At 38.5% G+C, this 18448-nt stretch overlaps 1 non-coding gene across 1 annotated transcript; it reads right to left on the bottom strand.

The window, feature by feature from the left end:
• Positions 1-326: 326 nt before the first annotated feature.
• Positions 327-433, bottom strand: LOC121206757 (small nucleolar RNA R71). Its single transcript, XR_005901925.1, has one exon. It is a non-coding gene; the product is annotated as a small nucleolar RNA R71 (small nucleolar RNA).
• Positions 434-18448: the final 18015 nt, after the last annotated feature.

The following is an 18448-nucleotide window of genomic DNA, read 5'->3' as shown; positions in this document are numbered from 1 at the left end:
AACTGAATCAAGCATAGTTAGACCTGCTATAGCTGCAAATACTTTGAACTGAAACCTAACACAATTCAAATGATACAAGAGTTTGTTCAGTTTGATGGTTTGCAGGATGAAAAACCCAACGCTCACTTAGCAAAGTTTTTGGAACTATGCGATACATTTAAAATTAATGGTGTTTCTGATGATGCCATTCATCTTCGGTTATTCCCTTTCTCATTGAGGAACAAAACTAAACAGTGGTTGAACTCGTTATCACGAGGGTCAATTACTACTTGGGAACAAATGACCGAAAAATTTTTACTAAAATATTTTCGCCGGCTAAAACGGCTAAATTACGTAATGATACCTCTTCTTTTGTACAAATGGATTTAGAAATACTCTACGATGCATAGGAGAGATACAAGGACCTTTTGAGAAGGTGCCCTCACCCTGGGTTACTGCTTTGGCTTCAGGTTCAAACATTCTATAATGGCTTGAATCCTTCGACTCGGCAAATGGTTGACGCAGCTGCGGGCGGAACCATCAATAATAAAACACCTGAAAATGCTTATGAGTTCATAGAAGAGATGTCACTGAATAACTATCAGTGGCAAGTCATGAGGACAAAGCCAAAGAAAATAGCCGGTGTTTATAACGTTAATTTGGTCACCATGCTCCCTAATCAGGTAGAACTCTTGAATAAGAAAATTGATAGTTTTCTTAGTTCTTCACAGGTTCACCCAATAATGCAGTGTGAAGCAAGTGGAGGTGGAACAAGCCATTTGAAATACCAACCTTATGGCCACAACATGGATAATTAGCAATTAAATTACATAGGTAATAATCCTCGACCTCAAAACAATCTATATAGTAACACTTATAATGCAGGTTGGAGGAACCACCCAAATTTCTTATGGGGAGACCAAGAAAATCAGCGACCACCTCTGGGCTACCAACAGCCACCCTATCAACAAGAAAAGAAATCGAACCTTGAAGAGATGCTCACAAAGTTTATCTCGGTATCAGAAACCCATTTTTAGAACACCGAAACGGCACTTAAAAATCAACAAGTGTCAATCCAAGAGCTCGAAACTCAGATAGGCCAGCTTTCCAACTAATTTCAGATAGGCCTGAAATAATCGCACACGGGCATGTCCCTGCCAACCCAAGTTGAGTCCAATTCGAAAAAGGTTAATTTTGAGGGCTCTTAGGCATTCTAAAGCCTATAAATACACCCTGGAGGAGGAAGAAAAAGGAGACACAGAAGAGGGAGTAATGAATTACTCCAAGGAAGCCGATTGATCCATCTTAGAAGCCGGATTCATCATCAAGACTGAAGATCTCTCATCAATTTCCCCTTCAGGAGTTTTGGGTTTTCTTTATGTTTTGTATTCTTTATTATTCATAGATGTTTTCTTATTTAGTTATGAACTAAATCCCCTAAATACCTAAGGGTAATGAAACCTAAGACGGATCTTGTTATTATTTTTTGAATTGTATGATAAATATTTAGCTTGTTCTTAATTATGTGTTCTTAATTCTTGTTTTGATATCCTAGGATACTGATTCAAGATAAGCTCTTATTTAGAGGAGGAATAGACCTTGTCTAAGAGTACATTTGTCATAATTAAGTGGAGTTATTTGCGCGCCTAGACATAGGGTGACAAGATTTTGCTGGATTAGGGTGAAACCTAATAAGAGGATCCATAAATCGAGTAAATGCAACGCTAGGGTGTTAATTAGAGAAAGGTCTCAATTATTCAATATAGGGATTAGATATTATTAGTCTTGAATAGGGATAATAACATAACTAAGGGATCTCTATGGAACAAGTTAAATGAATAAATCGTCTGATTCGGAGCCAGAATAACAAGTGCAGTCTAGGTGGATTTTTCCTTAGGTATTGTCTTAATTCAATCGATTTTCCCAAAAGCAATTCCCCAATTCTATTCTCTATGAGTTCTTATTTTAGATAATTAGTTAGTTAAAACAAAACCTCTTTATTCCTAGGCTAGATAATAAAAAGATAGTCATTACTGGTACTTTTAGTTCCTTTGGGTTTGACAATCCGGTCTTGCTAAAACTTTACTACTATTCGATAGGTACACTTGCCTACATCGCAATAATAGTTAGTTTCAAGAACGATTAATTATAAATATTTAAAACCTATCACGAAATCACGCGATCAAATGTCGTGCTAAAACTCAACTTTGTGCCCAAAGCCTCTTGTAACTATTTTCCAAAACCTCGAGGTAAATCTCAAGTCCCTATCTGAGATGATCGACAAGGGTTCCCCGTGCAACCTCACAATTTCAAAAACATACAAGTCAACAAATCTCTCAAGGGAGTAATGGGTATGCACTGGTATAAAATGTGCCGACTTTGTTAGCCTATCCACAATAACCCAAACAGCATCTTTTTTCTTTGGGGTTAATGGCAAACCCGTCATGACATCCATAATAATTCGATCCCACTTTCACTCAGGGACCGTGATAAGCTGACGCAGACCTGAAAGTACTTGGTGTTTAGCCTTCACTTGCTGACACACAAGACACTTGGAAATAAACTCGGAAATGTCTCTTTTTATTCCTGACCACCAGTATATTTTCTTCAGGTCGTTGAACATTTTTACACTACCCGGGTGGATGGACAAGCAACCACTATGTGCCTCTCGTAGAATCTTCTGTATAAGCTTATTGTCCTTGGGTACACAAACTCTATCTTTGAACATTATACATCCATCGGTATCAATATGAAATTCGGATTCATTTTCCATCTCGCACTATTCTATCTTAGCTTGCAACTCCATATCACCTTTTTGAGCTTTACGGATCTCTTGTAGGAATGTCGGCCTAGCTCTCAACTCTGCTAGTACCGAACCATCATTAGACACGGTCAACAGAGTATTCATGGCCCTCACGCCAGACAATGACCTTCTACTCAGAGTGTCGGTGACTACTTCACCTTTCTCGAGTGATAGTCAATTATCAGCTCATAATCCTTTATTTGCTCTAGCCACCTTCGTTGTCATAGATTCAACTCCTTTTGAGTCATCAAATACCTGAGACTTTTGTGATTGGTAAATACTCGACATTTCTCGCCATACAAATGGTGTCTTCAAATTTTCAATGCGAACACGATGGCTACCAACTCTAGATCATGCGTAGGGTAGTTTTTCTCATGTGGCTTCAGCTGTCTCAAAGCGTAAGCTATAACCTTACCTTCTTGCATAAGCACACACCTAAACCATTCAAAGAGGCATCATTATATATAATAAACTCCTTGCCCAACTCCGGCTGTACTAACATTGGGGCTTTGGTCAACAAAGCCTTTAATTTCTCAAAACTCTGTTGGCACTTTTCGGCCCATTCGAACTTGACATCTTTTTACAACAACCTTGTCATCGGAGTAGCTATCATAGAGAATCGGTTTACAAATCGTCTATAATATCCAACCATACCTAAAAATCTTCGAACCTCTGACACATTTCTTGGTGGTTTCCACTCAACAATAGTCAAGATCTTGTTTGGGTCAACTCTGATCCCATCATCCGCCATAATACGTCTTAGAAATCCAACCTCTCTAAGCCAAAATTCACTCTTGCTGAACTTGGCGTATAACTACTTATCTCTCAGGATTTGTAAAACAGCCCTCAGATTGTCTGCGTGTTCACACTCGTCACGCGAATAAATCAATATGTCATCGATAAAAACGATGACGAACTTATCCAGATACAGTCAAAAAATATGGTTCATCAAATACATAAACACCGTCGGGGCATTAGTTAAGCCAAAAGGCATAACGAGGAACTCATAATGCACGTACCTCGTCTGAAACGAAGTCTTTGGTACATCTTGCTCTTTAACATTTAGCTGATAGTAGCCAGACCTCAAATCAATCTTGGAAATCACGGTGACACCTTTCAATTGATAGAACAAATCATCGATTCTTGGCAAAGGATACTTGTTCTTCACAGTTACCTTGTTGAGCTGTCTATAGTCAATATACAACCTCATCGACCCGTCTTTCTTTTTCACAAAAAGTACCGAGACACCAACGGTGAATAGCTCGGTCTCGTAAAGCCCTTATCCGTCAACTCTTGCAACTGTATCTTTAAGTTTTTCAATTCCGTCGGAGCCATTCTATACGGAGCGATCGAGATAAGTGTCATACCAAGGACCAATTCGATACCAAATTCAACTTCCCTAGTTAGAGGTAATCCGGGTAACTCTTTCGAAAACACATTTATAAACTCGCAAACCACTAGTACAGATTTAATCTTCGACCCAGTCACATGAGTATTCAGCACAAAAACGAGATAAGCCTCATATCATTTCCTCAAATACTTCTAAACAGTCAAAGACGATATTATCACGGGCAAGTTATCCAATTCATCTGGCCTAACCCGAAGAATATTCCCGTCTTCACATTTCAACTCAATAACTTTTCTCTCACAGTCCACTACAACACCATGAGAAGTTAACCAATCCATCCCAAGGATCACGTCGAATTCGTCAAACAGCAATAATATAAGTTAGTCGAAAAACAATGACCTCTAATTGTCAAAGGACAATTCCTACACACTTGGTCCACTAGAACATGTCTGCCTAAAGGGTTGGACACTTTTATTACAATTTCAGTGGACTCTACTAGCAGGTTCAAACGGGATATCAATTCTGTGCAAATATAAGAGTAGGTAGACCCTGGGTCAATTAAAGCAACAATAGACATATCATGGACAGAGAAGGTACCCGTAATCACGTAGGGAGACTCTGCCTCTTCATGAGCACGAATAGCATAAGTCCTTGCAGGAGCTCTACCTTCTGACCTCACTGCAACATCTCTTGGCGCATTTTTACTGGTAGCCCCGCTCCTAGGATTCTTTTATGGTCTACCCCTCAAAGGAACACTACTCGCTCTCACATCATGCTTTTTCTCCTTGTCATCTAACTCGAGACAGTCTCGGATTAAGTGGTCCAATGACCCACATTTGAAGCACCCTCTTTCTTTACCACGGCATTCACCAAAATGGCGCCTACCACATTGCGAACATTCTGGTCTATTTGGCCGAGCACTACCGACACTCACGACGGAGGTGGTCTGGGCCCTAGAAGCCGTAATCTGCTGTTCTTATTTTTATTCGAGAACCCCACCGAAGCATTCGATCGGGTAGTGAATTCTTTAGATTTCTTAGATGAGGACTGATGCGATTTCCCCATCTGTCTCTTTCTTGAATCGCGCGACTCATAGCCGTCTTTCTCCTCTCTTTAACCAACTCTTCTGCTTTACATGCTCTCTCAACGAGTACCGCGAACTCCCTTAACTCTAAAATGCCCACAAATAAACAGATAGCTTCATTAAGACCATCCTCAAACCTTTTACACATGGTGGCTTCTGAGGACACGCACTTCCGTGCATACTTGCTGAGTTTCACAAACTCACGTTCATATTCCGTCACTGTCTTACAGCCTTACTTCAACTCTAAAAATTCTTTCCTCTTTTGGTCTATGAACCTCTGGCTAATATATTTCTTTCAGAACTCTTCCAGGAAGAACTCTCAAGTTACTCTTTCTCTCGGTACGACAGACATGAGAGTATTCTACCATTGGTAGGCCAAATCTTATAGGAGTGACACCGCACACTTCACGCACTCCTCATGCGTGTGCGATAGTTCATCTAAAACCCTGATGATATTCTCCAACCAAAACTCTGCTCTCTCCAGGTCGTCATCTATGTTAGCCCGGAATTCCTCTGCCCCAAGCTTCCTTATCTTATCTACCAAAGGCTTCTTTCTCCTAAACACATCTGCTCCTTGCGGAGCTACAAGAGCATACTGAGGAATCGGAGGAGGTGGGGAAGGTGGAGCATTCGGATTCGCATGAATGAACTCCATGTATCGAACGTTCATCATTCGGAGATAGACTTCTCTAGCCCCTCCGTCTTGGCCTATAGTCATGGGTTCACTCTTAACTGGCACGGTCCTCTTGGCGGGAGTTGGCACACTACTCTTCACGTCATCTGCCGTGGCTCTTTCAGCATCTATTTACTATATAATAAATATAATTTATAATCATCAGAAGTCGTCACACTATCAATATACAATTATGACATGTATAGCTATACCCATACTCATGCTAGGGTAGTCTTAGAACTGACTAAACCATAGCTCTGATACCACTAAATGTAACACCCCACACCCGTACCCCACGCCAGGATAGAATACGAGGCGTTACCTAAACTTGAACACGTATATTCTCACATTTCCGAGTCACCAAAATTAGGTCAAATTAAAACTTTTTGATCTTTATCAAGAACTTAATAACAAAGGCCTACGAGGCTCCAAATGTTCATTTAAAACCATTCGGGAATGATTCGGATCTTCTCATAACTCAGAAAAATGTTACTAGACATAGGGACACATGCCCGTATAGGAGGGGCAACACGCCGTGTGACCAATTCAACATGGTCGTACTAATGGCCCATGTGGCTCACACGGCCTAACCAATACATGGGCATGCCCGTGCTCTCCACTCGTGTGGAATTAATTCTAAATGCACACCTACAAGGGTTATCACACAGCCTGGCACACGTCCGTGCCCTTCACACGGCCAAGACATGCCCGTGTCCTAACCCGTGTGTAAAAACATGGATATTCTGTTTCTAACATCAGCATCCCCATAATGTCACATGGCCAATACACACATCCATGTGTTTACTATCATGCATACTAACTTGAAATTTTTACGAGCAGGGGACATACGGCCAGACCACACGCCCATAGGGTAGACCGTGTGTCACACACGGCCTAGAGACATGCCTGTGTGTCTACTCGTGTGGACAATGTAAGGCTATTTACCAAGCCTTAAATACACAACCTACACATAAGCAACTGAAACCAATACAAGGTTATCTCATGCAACCAAATCAGCCACAAAAAACAACATTCCATTAGTGCATTTTACTCATCCATGAAAATAACATCTTTCCATATAAATCAAAATAAATGTTATCCATCATTCAAGGCTTAATACAAAATAAAGGGTTTCCAATCCAAGCCGATGCATTTGTCTAGCTCTCAATGACACAAAACAAAAGTCTAGTTCCCTATACATGCCGTATTCAAAAATATAAATCAAACTATACCGAAAGCTTTGATTGATAGTGTGATCGATATCTCTAACTTCCGTTAATCCTTGAGCTAGATAGGCGACACTATAAGAAAATGAAAAAAGAGAAGGAGTAAGCATAAAGCTTAGTAAGTTGCACGTAAATATATATACAACATAACTTTACCATTCATCAACAAGTATCATAATACACAAGTGGCATAAGCACAACTTACTCATCAATATTCAATATACCTCATATAGCATATATCGAGCTCACATTTCATACATATCATATAGGTACCTGTACCACTCACAACACGGTTATACTTTCCTTGTTAACTTGAAATTATACATTCACCATTGAACCATTTGGAACATTATCAGATACTCATTTAGCCTCAAACATGGAGTCAGGTGCTGATACCATGTCCCAGACATGGTCTTACACAAGTTCTATCATATCTATGTCAATGCTACATCCCAGACATGGTCTTACACTGACACATCTCGTAGCCTATGCATGTCCCAGACATGTCTTATACTAGCTTACATCTCGAGGCCGATGCATGTCCCAGACATGTCTTACTATAGCACTTGTCTCAATGCCGATGTCAGGTCTCAGACATGGTCTTACACTGGCTCTCTTAATGTGGCTGATGCATGTCCCAGACATGTCTTACACTAGCTCACACGAGTGACCCAAACTTCATGGCACGAATATCCGATTTATTTCCTAAGGTTCACTTGGGAATCCTACTATCTCTATTCTCATCACATTATCTCATTTCCACAATCAAGTAATTTATGCTATAATAATTTCAATACAATTCAAACACATGCATTACCAATGTAGTTGTATTATTTATATACAACTTACCTTGGATTACAAAATGTTGCGACTAGTCGGTTTAGTCTATTTGCTTGGCTTTCATCCGGTCTATGTTCGGATTCGGTATTTCTTGATCTATAACAACAAAATACACTTATTTAGTCACTTTTTTAATCTAAGCACTCTACAATACATAATTGGGCAAAATGACCAATTTGCCCCTAGACTTTTGCAAAATGATCATTTTACTCCTAAGCCCGAAAATTGATTTTTATTAAATTTCTTCACATCTTAAGCCTAACCAAACCCTTTATAATCTTATAGAAACTTGAAATTCCCACTATTTCACACATTTATCATCTATTTTACAACTTATGCTAAATAGTCCTTTTAGGTGTTTTCATGCTAACACCTTTCACAAAAGTTGGTTATAAGACACCCAAGACTCATTTTCTTCCATAAAAACTCAGTAAATATTAAAAATTCTTTCATGTAAAAACCCTAAAATCTTAATCATTTTGCAAAATAGTATCTTCATTTGAAAGCTTATGCTTCAAGGGTCTCAAAAGTACAAAAATATTCAAGAAAAGCCATAAAAATCGCTTACTTGCAAAAGGAATCAGTTGTTGAAATTTTTGAAGCTCAATCCCCTAACAATTGCTGAAAAATTGGTGGTAGTGGAGAAGATGAGAATGTGATATCATCTTTTTCTTATTTTATTTCTATTTTAATCGATTTAGTCACCAAACCCACCAAACTTGGACTTTTTGACCAAATTGCTTCCTATGGCTGGTCATGCCCTATCTTAGGGTCTAATTATCTTTTAAAGGCCTCCAACTTAGGTTCTCTAGCTATTTGGCACCTTTAGCTATTAAAATAGGACTTTTGCACTTTATGCGATTTAGTCCTTTTTTTCTAAATTAAGCCTTCAAACGCTGAAATTACTACACCAAATTTTCCATACACCCTCCTAATCATGCTATAATCCCAAAAAAGTTAATAAAATAATTTTCTTGGCTTCGGATTTGTAGTCCCGAAACCACTGTTCCAACTAGGCTCAAAATCGGGTTGTTACAATCATTCCTGATAATTCTTGCCATTCAGCTTGTGAGATGTCAACTGAAAAGAAAGGTGAGACGCCTCTGTCCCTTGAGTCATTGTACTATCGGTAGTTGTTTCAATGGTAGAACTTTCTTTCTCAGTTTGGTTGCTAGATCTCTTATCTGTAGTGAAGGTTGTTTTAACCATGATGTTACTAGAGATTTAACCTAGCTCAGATGCTATGAAAGTTTTCAAGAGAGCTCTTAATGAAAGTTTTTAATCCTAATTGGGAAAATAATTCCCTTATTCTAATAAACTACTAGAAGATAAAATAAAATATTCCTAGAATATGAATAAAATTTATCTACCTAAATAAGATTTATCTATCTAAATAAATTTAAAATATATACATTGTAACGGCCCCTACCCGTGTCTGACGTTGGGACCAGATACGAGGCATTACCGGACTTAAACATGCACACAAACGAAAATCAGCCCTAAAATTTCATTTAATTCAAAATTGTTCAGACACATGCATAACGTCACTTATTTGGGTCTACAAAGCCCAAAACATACTTTGGAACGGTTTCGGGACTAAACCGAGAACTTACGAAAAACCTGGAAAATTTCATGCAAAAACAAGTCTTTCATTTTAAACATATTTCACTTTAACCAACATCCATGACTATCAACCTCATCACACCAGAAACATAGAACATGACATGATTAATTAAGCTTACAAACCATAGTGAATATGGGCCACATTCCATGGCCATATACGATAACTCAACGTAGATCAATAGGTTAGGCCAAATCATAATAATAATACATGTCATAAAACTAGCTTCCTATACATGTCACTCACTTGATATTTCTAATATTTGAATTAATTCTCCCAAAAGTGATAGCTTGATAGTGTAATTCTGCCTCCTACGATCTCCAACCCCGAACCGACCTACCAATACTAAAGAAATGGAGAGGAGGGGTAAGCATAATTATGTGTTCTTTCCATGATGGGTGAAATGATATTGTATGAATTTAGTGAATAATAGTTGTGATTGAGTAAATTTAGCCTTGGCAGTTTTGGGTTACTGCAGTGATGAAACTTTGGAAATTCACCATAAATTGTGGAAATTGAGTTAGGGGCTAAATAAAATATTAGATTAAATCTAAATTAGTTTAGTTTCACATAGAGGAAATGGTACATGCAATTGAATTTTATGTTATGAGATATTTAAATTGGTGTGAGACAGAGTCTAAATGACTTTGAGATCCCCTATTCCTATTTGAGAAATTCACTAAAAATTGTGAAAAAATAATTAGGAGTTATAATTTAATGTATAGATTCCTTATTAAGTCTATTTTTAAGATAAATAAACTTCATAGCCCTTTGAATTCTTTATAGAGAGAACATTGATTCGTAGTGAACAGAGGTCAGAGTAGCTGAACACTGAAACAGGGGAAACTTTAGTTAATAAACTGTACTAACTGGCTATACTAACTGGCTAAGTAAAAAATTCTGAAAATTTTATGGGAGAAAGGTATATGAGTCTAGTTTCAAGGAAAATTAACAGAACTTAATTTGGAGTTTCGTAGATCTATATATAAATAATTTAGTAACTGTAACTCGATAAAATAGCTTAACCTGAACATGTTAATTGTACAATTACAGTGTTTTATCTTAAAAAGCATGTTAGTAATTACCCGTTGAACACTCGGAATATAATCGGATACACGAAAGCCCGCAGCTAGACAAACTCAATAGCCTGCAGTTTATGTAGCAAAGCTACCATAATCTCACCTATAATGAACTCGAAACGCAACTCAACGAGCTCGGGTGTTCGCATCCAAATGAACTTGGAACACAACTCAACGAGTTCAGATGCTTGCATCCATAGGTGAACTCGAAACGAAACTCAATGAGTTCGGATGCCTCATAATTCTCATGAACTCGGACCACAACTCAACGAGTTCAGATCTCAATTTCCTAGTGGCATGTCACTTGTATCCTAACCTATTCCTAAGGTTCAAACGGGCTCTTTCCTCGATCATACGCCTTTTCCATCTTTCTCGTGATGTCAATCTTGATACTCCAGTGGCAACTCATATTTTTCAAGTATTCCACATAATTTTTATAATAATTAAACAGTAACCATAGCATGCAACAATTCGTAAACAATAATCATCATACCATTATCAAGACATCAACAACATATAGTAATGTTGCATCATTTACATAATATCAAATTATTCACATATATGTATACTTACAATTGATGTAATATCATAACATTAACATTAAAATACACATTGCATTATTAAAATCATATGAACTTACCTCGTATGCAAAAATGGTCTTTTTTACCATTTTGTCCACAACTTGGTATTTTACCGATTTTAGCCCGAATTTCGATTTTCCTTACTCTATCATTTCAAATATAGCCTAATTAGGACTCATATTATTCAAATCAACCCAAAATCATATTTTGGAAAAATTACAATTTTACCCCTAAACTTTCAATATTTACATTTTTGCCCCAAATCTCGTAAATTAAACTTCACCCTATTTTCTTATGTTTTATAACATGCAACATCAAATTCACACTCTATCATGTATTTATGAACATTAGATATTTTTACCAATTACGTCATTTTAGTCGTTTTTACGTAAAAAATCACTTAGCAAAAGTTGTTTAACACAATCTCAAGCTTCATATTCTACCATAAAACATCAAAATTCATGCATATCATTCATGGGTAAATTTTTAAATATAAACCCTAGCTCAAAATATTGGTAGAAATAGGTAAACCAAGCTACGAGAAATTTAAAAATGTAAAGAACATTAAAAACGGGGCTAGGATTGACTTACTATTGAGCTTAGAAGTTGAAGAAACCCTAGCTATGGTAGCAAGTGAAATTTGGCAGCAACGGGAAGAAGATGAATGGATTTTTGCTTGATTTTTTCTCATTTTAATTCATTAAAATCCAAATGACCAAAATGCCCTTCCTTACTAAACTTTCAAAAATTCCATCCATATCCAATTTTTGTACAAAAACTTAAAAATTGTCCAAATTGCTATTTAAGGCCTCTTAATTAATATTCCAAAGCAATTTCATACTAGAAACTTCTAGAATGCAAGTTTTGCAACTTATTCAATTTAGTCCCAAATTTCAAATTAAGCATTTTATGCATAGAATTTCTTCACGAAACTTTCACAAAATCATGCAATCATATCATAGACCTCAAAATAATTATAAAATAATTATTTCTATCTCGGATTTGTGGTCTCAAAACCACTATTCTGATTAGGTCGTAATTCGGGATATCACATACATATTTCAACGCCTTCAACCCAATGTCGTGATACATGAGCCTTTGTCTCGAGACATGGTCTCATTGCCTCGAGATGTCAAACTTTGAAGCAAAAATTGAGATATAGGGGAGGCATGTCTCGACTGTTTTGAGATATTGCTTTGTATTTTTCCATTGACCTAGGATTTGTAACCTGGCCCCATTTTTTTACTGTCCTTAACCCTAGTTTGTTGTATAAGGGTCCATTTAAGTTCATTTCACATGTATAACATGTTTTAATTTCCATGAATAATATGTTTTAGATTCGTTTGTTATTTGATTTGTTTGTTTGAGTTACTCCAGCAACAAATTTTGCGTCTTTCATCCAAATCCTCTAATCGTGTGACAGCCCAAAATTGACCCTAGTCGGGAAGTGGTTTCGGGACCGTTAAACCGAGTCACCGAAATGTTTGAATGTGATATTTATTGTCTAGAATATGTAACTATGAATGTGTGAAAATTTCAAGCTTCGATTTAGTCGATTGCATGTGAATTAAGTCAATAGGACTTATATGAGAAAATTTTAAAATGTGATAGGTCAATGCGTAAGGACCTATTAGTGCATGTGGGAAAAAAGGGGGGACTTGCATGTCAAATTCCCCCTCCTAAAAAGTAGTGGCCGGCCATGCTATGGGTGGAAACATGTTGGGAACATGTTGGCCTACTGAGGTATGTAGGATAAAATATAATAAGAAGTATGGGGAAATAAAGAAAGGGAAAAAGGAAAGGATGTGTGTAATTGTTTCTTCCCCTCCCCATTGCCGTGAAAGTAAGAAGGAAAAACAAAAAAAAAGTGTCCATCTTTCTTCATTTCCCCTTGGCCGAATGTTCTAAGGAAGAAAGAAAAACAAGTTGTGTTTTTTTTGGTTCTTCTTGGCCGGATTGAAAGAAAGAATTGGGGCAAAAACATTCGGTCACTTGAAGCTTGAGAAGGGGGGGATGGGTGAAGAAAACTAAGTGTTCATCTTTGTTTCTTCTAAGCCGAATGTGAAGGAAGAATAGGGGAGAAACACCACTCGGTCATCCTAGGCTTAAACTAAGGTAAAAAGTTTATGTTAAAATTTGATTTTGGGAATGAATAAAGCTTTCGGCCATAGTAGTCAATAAAGAATATGGCTGTTGTTTCATATTAATTTGGACGAATCATGGTGGATGGGCGTTTGAGCCAAACAAATGATCATATGTATGCATTAGATGCCAAGTAGAAAGAATCGGCTATCATGTTGGATGCTATTGCCGAATATGAACTTGGTTATATTTGAGTAATGTATGTGTTTTGAGTTGACGGCATGAAAAGAAGGCTTAAAATGTGTTATAAACAAATTATATGTTAAACTAAGGTTTGCTAAATTACCATTTTTCCTTGCCGAATATGTGCTTAATTAAAGAAGAGTTTGTGTTGAATGTTTAAATAATTTAGATAATTATTAATCTAAGTCTAAGCTAGGTAAAGTAAATGATTGTGGCTTAATTGTTTTAGGGCAAGTGGCTATTATGGTGAAATGCAAATTCGGTCATGGAATTTAATGTATTTCTTATTGAATTTTGATAAATTTTGTTATAAGAAATATTAAGGATGAAATTGAGTTGGCTATTTAAATGTCATTAATTTTTGGTATTAAGTTGAATTGGAAAGTTGATAAATGTGTAAATATGACTTAGGGCTTATATAAGCATTCGGCATTAGATAAGGAGAGAGAATTTGATAGTTGATGTATATGTAAATGGGTAGTGTTAATTGAATGTGATTTATTTGGTGATAATCGTAGTGGTTAAACTAGTTAAATTATTGATTTAGCTCAAGGAGTTAAAGGAGGTGAATCGAGCAAAGGCAAAGAAAAGGTCATCGAGTAGCCGAGTTGGAACCGTCTTACCCAACACAAGGTAAGTCATTAAGCATGTAGTTGGTATTATTTCAAATGGTCATAATGTTTATGTATTGATGCTGAATGGAATGAATAAATATACATATATATATATGCATGTACGGATGTGATGATGAAATTGTTGAATGAAAAGAGGTAAGATGTACTGAGTTGTTGGTCTCGGCACTAAACGTGCGGGTATAACCATTTATGACCATGAGATTGGCGCTAAGTGCGCGGGATTAAATTGTACAGCACTAAGTGTGCGATTTGACTATGTTGCACTAAGTGTGCGAAATGAATATGATGCACTAAGTGTGCGAATTGACCATGCGGCACTAAGTGTGCGAGTTTGACTATGTAGCACTAAGTGTGCGATTTGATTACGTAGCACTAAGTGTGCGAGTTGATTATATAGCACTGAGTGTGCGGACTCAATATACATTCGTGAATCATTATGGACACTATGTGTGCGACACTATTGAGTCGATCGCGGACAGCGGATCGGGTAAGTGTCTTGAGTACATGGCTAATAGGTGCTATGCTTATACTTGGTGTTGAGCTCGGTAAGTTTGAACCTATGTGACAAATATACTTGAAGTCACGTACATAAAATTTATCGTAGGATGGGTGAAAGGCCGTTTAGTCGTTTGATTGTAACGAAAATAAATTGATTTATGAAAATGCTTCAATGTCCTATTGATGAGTATATGGAATGTGAATGCATGAATTGATATGAAACTGAATCGATAGGTTGGAGGAACTATGGTATGGTTCGGTATGGATGGAGTAAATTGTCTCGTTCCATTTTGTTTCCTCTTGTGATAATGTTATTGATGGATGGTAGTGCATTGCTTATGACTTACTGAGTTATAAACTCACTCGGTGTTTCCTTGTCACCCATTATAGGTTGCTTGGACTCATCTATTTTTGCGGGGTCAGGCCGTCATTGAAGTCATCACACCGGATAGCAAGTTTTGGTACCTTCTTCTTAGTTGGCTTAGAAGAACATTTTGGCATGTATAAGCTATTACGTTGTGTTTGAACTTTGGCATGTAAACTTTAAGCCATGCGAAAATGGCACGAAGGTTCGATTGAGTTGGATCAAGGGTAGGCATGAAATGGACCTAGTTACTTTCGTAACAGATGCTGGCAGCAGCAGTGTCATGAGATTGAAAAATCACTAAAAATAGTAGGAGTGGAATTAATTGATGAATAAATTATGTAATCGAAGCTCGATGAGTCTGTTGTCATGAGAAAGTAACGAAAAGATCATATGGGCAGTATATTAAGAGATAATCAGATTTTTGTGGGACAGGGCCAGAACAGTTTCTGGATTCCCTGCTCCGACTTTGGAAATTCAATACAAATTAACCAGAGATAATTAGGGGTCGTACCATATATGTACAGATTCCTCTCTGAGTCTAGTTTTCATAGAAACAAACGGAATCAGTATTGAAGCCCCGTGCAGGGAGATATCCAGGTCGTAATGGGCAAAGGTCAGTGTAGTCGACCCCTGCAACATGGGAGACTTTGACTAATAAACTGTACAAATTGGCCCAACCAAAAATTCTAGAAAAAAATAAATAGATGGGCACATGAGTCTAGTTTCTGGGAAAAATCACGAAACTGATTTTCGAGTTACGAAACTCAAGATATGATTTTTAAAACGACTAGTACACAGATTGGGCAGTGTCTGGAAAATAAATTTTATAAGGGGTTAAAGTCAGTTAACACCTCGTGTTCGACTCCGGTGTCGGTTTCGGGTTCGGGGTGTTACATTTTATTGGTATCAGAGCTATGGTTTAGTCGGTTCTAGGACTACCATAGCGCGTATGAGTCTAGCTATACATGCCGAATGTTAATGTTTAAATGTGTGATGACTTCTGACGGTTGAAATGTTTTTGTTTTGATTTGTAAATGGACCCCGGTGAAGAAAGAACCCTAGCGGATGACGTTGAGAGCGTAGCGGCTGCTCCTGCACAAGGGACGCCGCGACGCCGCCTGTTGAACCTCAGTCATCTGCGAATAATCAAGGTGAGGGGGCTAAACAAGCCTTCTTTACCATGATGAATGAGTGGGTCGCGCAATATGCCCGAACCAACCCGGCTGTCCAACAATTCCCAAATTTGAATAATCCACCCCAAGAGCCTGTAATGCCATCAGTCGCTGATCCTGTGAGGCTGGGTAAGCCACCTGTAGACTTGACTAGGAAGCGTGGGGCCGAGGAGTTCAAGGCCATAGTAACTGATGATGCCGAAAGGGCCGAGTTCTGGCTTGATAACACCATTCGGGTGTTCGATGAATTGTCATGCACACCTGACGAATGTCTAAAATGTGCTGTATCTTTGTTGCGAGACTCAGCCTACTATTGGTGGAGGACCTTGATTTCCATAGTCCCGAACGAGCAAGTAACTTGGGACTTCTTTCAAACGGAATTCCGAAAGAAATTTATTAGCCAACGGTTCATTGATCAGAAGCGTAAGGAGTTCTTGGAACTCAAGTAAGGCCGTATGACTGTATCTGAATACGAACATGAATTCGTAAGACTCAGTAGGTATGCCCGGGAGTGTGTAGCTGATGAGGTTGCTATGTGCAAAAGGTTCGAGGAAGGATTGAATGAAGATTTAAAGCTACTAATGGGTATTTTGGAAATAAAAGAATTCGTAACACTAGTCGAACGAGCCTGCAAGGCGGAAGAACTTGGAAAGGAGAAGAGGAAGGCTGAATTTGAAGCTAGAGATTATCGTAAAAGATCGACGGGTAAAGCTCCGATCTCAGCTGTAAAGAAGTTCAGGGAGGACATTAATAAGTCGAGGGCGACTGCGGGAATTTCCATCAGGGCAAGCCCATCGATGGGCTCCCGAGCTACTTCGGTAGCTAGTGTGGGCAATAATCGTCACGAGAAACCTGAATGTCCCCAATGTGGAAGACGACACCTAGGTGAATGTTGGGGCAAGTCTACTAGCAGGGCCTGTTACGGATGCAGTTCGAAGAACCACTTCATTAGAGATTGCACAGAGCTGGATGAGAAGAATAAGATTCAAGGTGCAAGACCTAGTGGAGTGACATCTAGAGGTAGACCACCGAGAATTTTAGGAGGCAGGGGTGGTAGTCAGAGGGGGGGGCCTCTGATACGGCCGATCGAGCCGAGAACCGTACTCCTGCTAGAGCATATGCCATTCGCGCACGAGAGGAGGCATCCTCCCCCGACGTCATCACTGGTACCTTCACTCTCTTTGATACTAATGTGATTGCATTGATTGACCCTGGTTCTACTCATTCATATGTATGCGAAACCTTAGCAACCAGTAAGACTCTACCTGTTGAGTCTACTGAGCTCGTAATTCGAGTATCAAACCCTTTGGGTCAATGCGTACTTGTTGATAAAGTGTGTAAGAGATGCCCTCTAATAATCCGAGAATCCTGTTTTCCGGCCGATTTGATGCTTTTGCCGTTCGACGAGTTTGATGTTATTCTTGGTTTGGATTGGTTAACCGCGCATGATGCGGTTGTGAATTGCAAAAGCAAGACTATCGATTTGAGGTGCGCAAATAACGAAATAATCCGAGTTGAGTCTGCGGACCTAAGGGGGTTGCCAGCTGTAATATCAGCAATGTTGGCCCAGAAATATGTAAGGAAAGGGTGCGAAGCATACCTCGCGTATGTACTTGATGACAAGGAGTTAGAAAAGAAACCCGAATCGGTGCCGGTGGTTTGTGAATACCCGGATGTTTTTCCTGAAGAGTTACCAGGTTTGCCACCTGTTCGGGAGGTAGAGTTTGGTATTGAGCTTGTACCTGGAACTACGCCAATTTCGATCGCTCCGTATCGTATGGCACTAACCGAGTTAAAAGAGTTGAAAGCTCAGTTGCAAGAATTGACGGATAGAGGTTTCGCTCGACCGAGTTTCTCACCTTGGGGTGCACCAGTATTGTTCATGAAAAAAAAAAGGACGGAACCATGAGGTTGTGCATTGACTATCGTCAACTGAATAAAGTGACGATAAAGAATAAGTATCCGTTACCGCGTATTGATGATCTGTTCGATCAATTAAAGGGAGCATCGGTGTTTTCAAAGATAGATTTGAGATCAGGTTATTATCAGTTGCGGATTCGAGATTCGGACGTACCCAAAACTGCTTTCAGAACGAGGTACGGTCACTACGAGTTCTTAGTGATGCCGTTTGGGCTCACTAATGCCTCTGCGGTGTTTATGGATTTGATGAATCGGATCTTCAGGCCGTATTTGGATCGGTTCGTAGTTGTGTTTATT

Source organism: Gossypium hirsutum, chromosome A01 (genome assembly GCF_007990345.1).
Source record: "Gossypium hirsutum isolate 1008001.06 chromosome A01, Gossypium_hirsutum_v2.1, whole genome shotgun sequence".
Classification (NCBI taxonomy): domain Eukaryota; kingdom Viridiplantae; phylum Streptophyta; class Magnoliopsida; order Malvales; family Malvaceae; genus Gossypium; species Gossypium hirsutum.
This window is presented reverse-complemented; position numbering and strand designations above follow the sequence as displayed.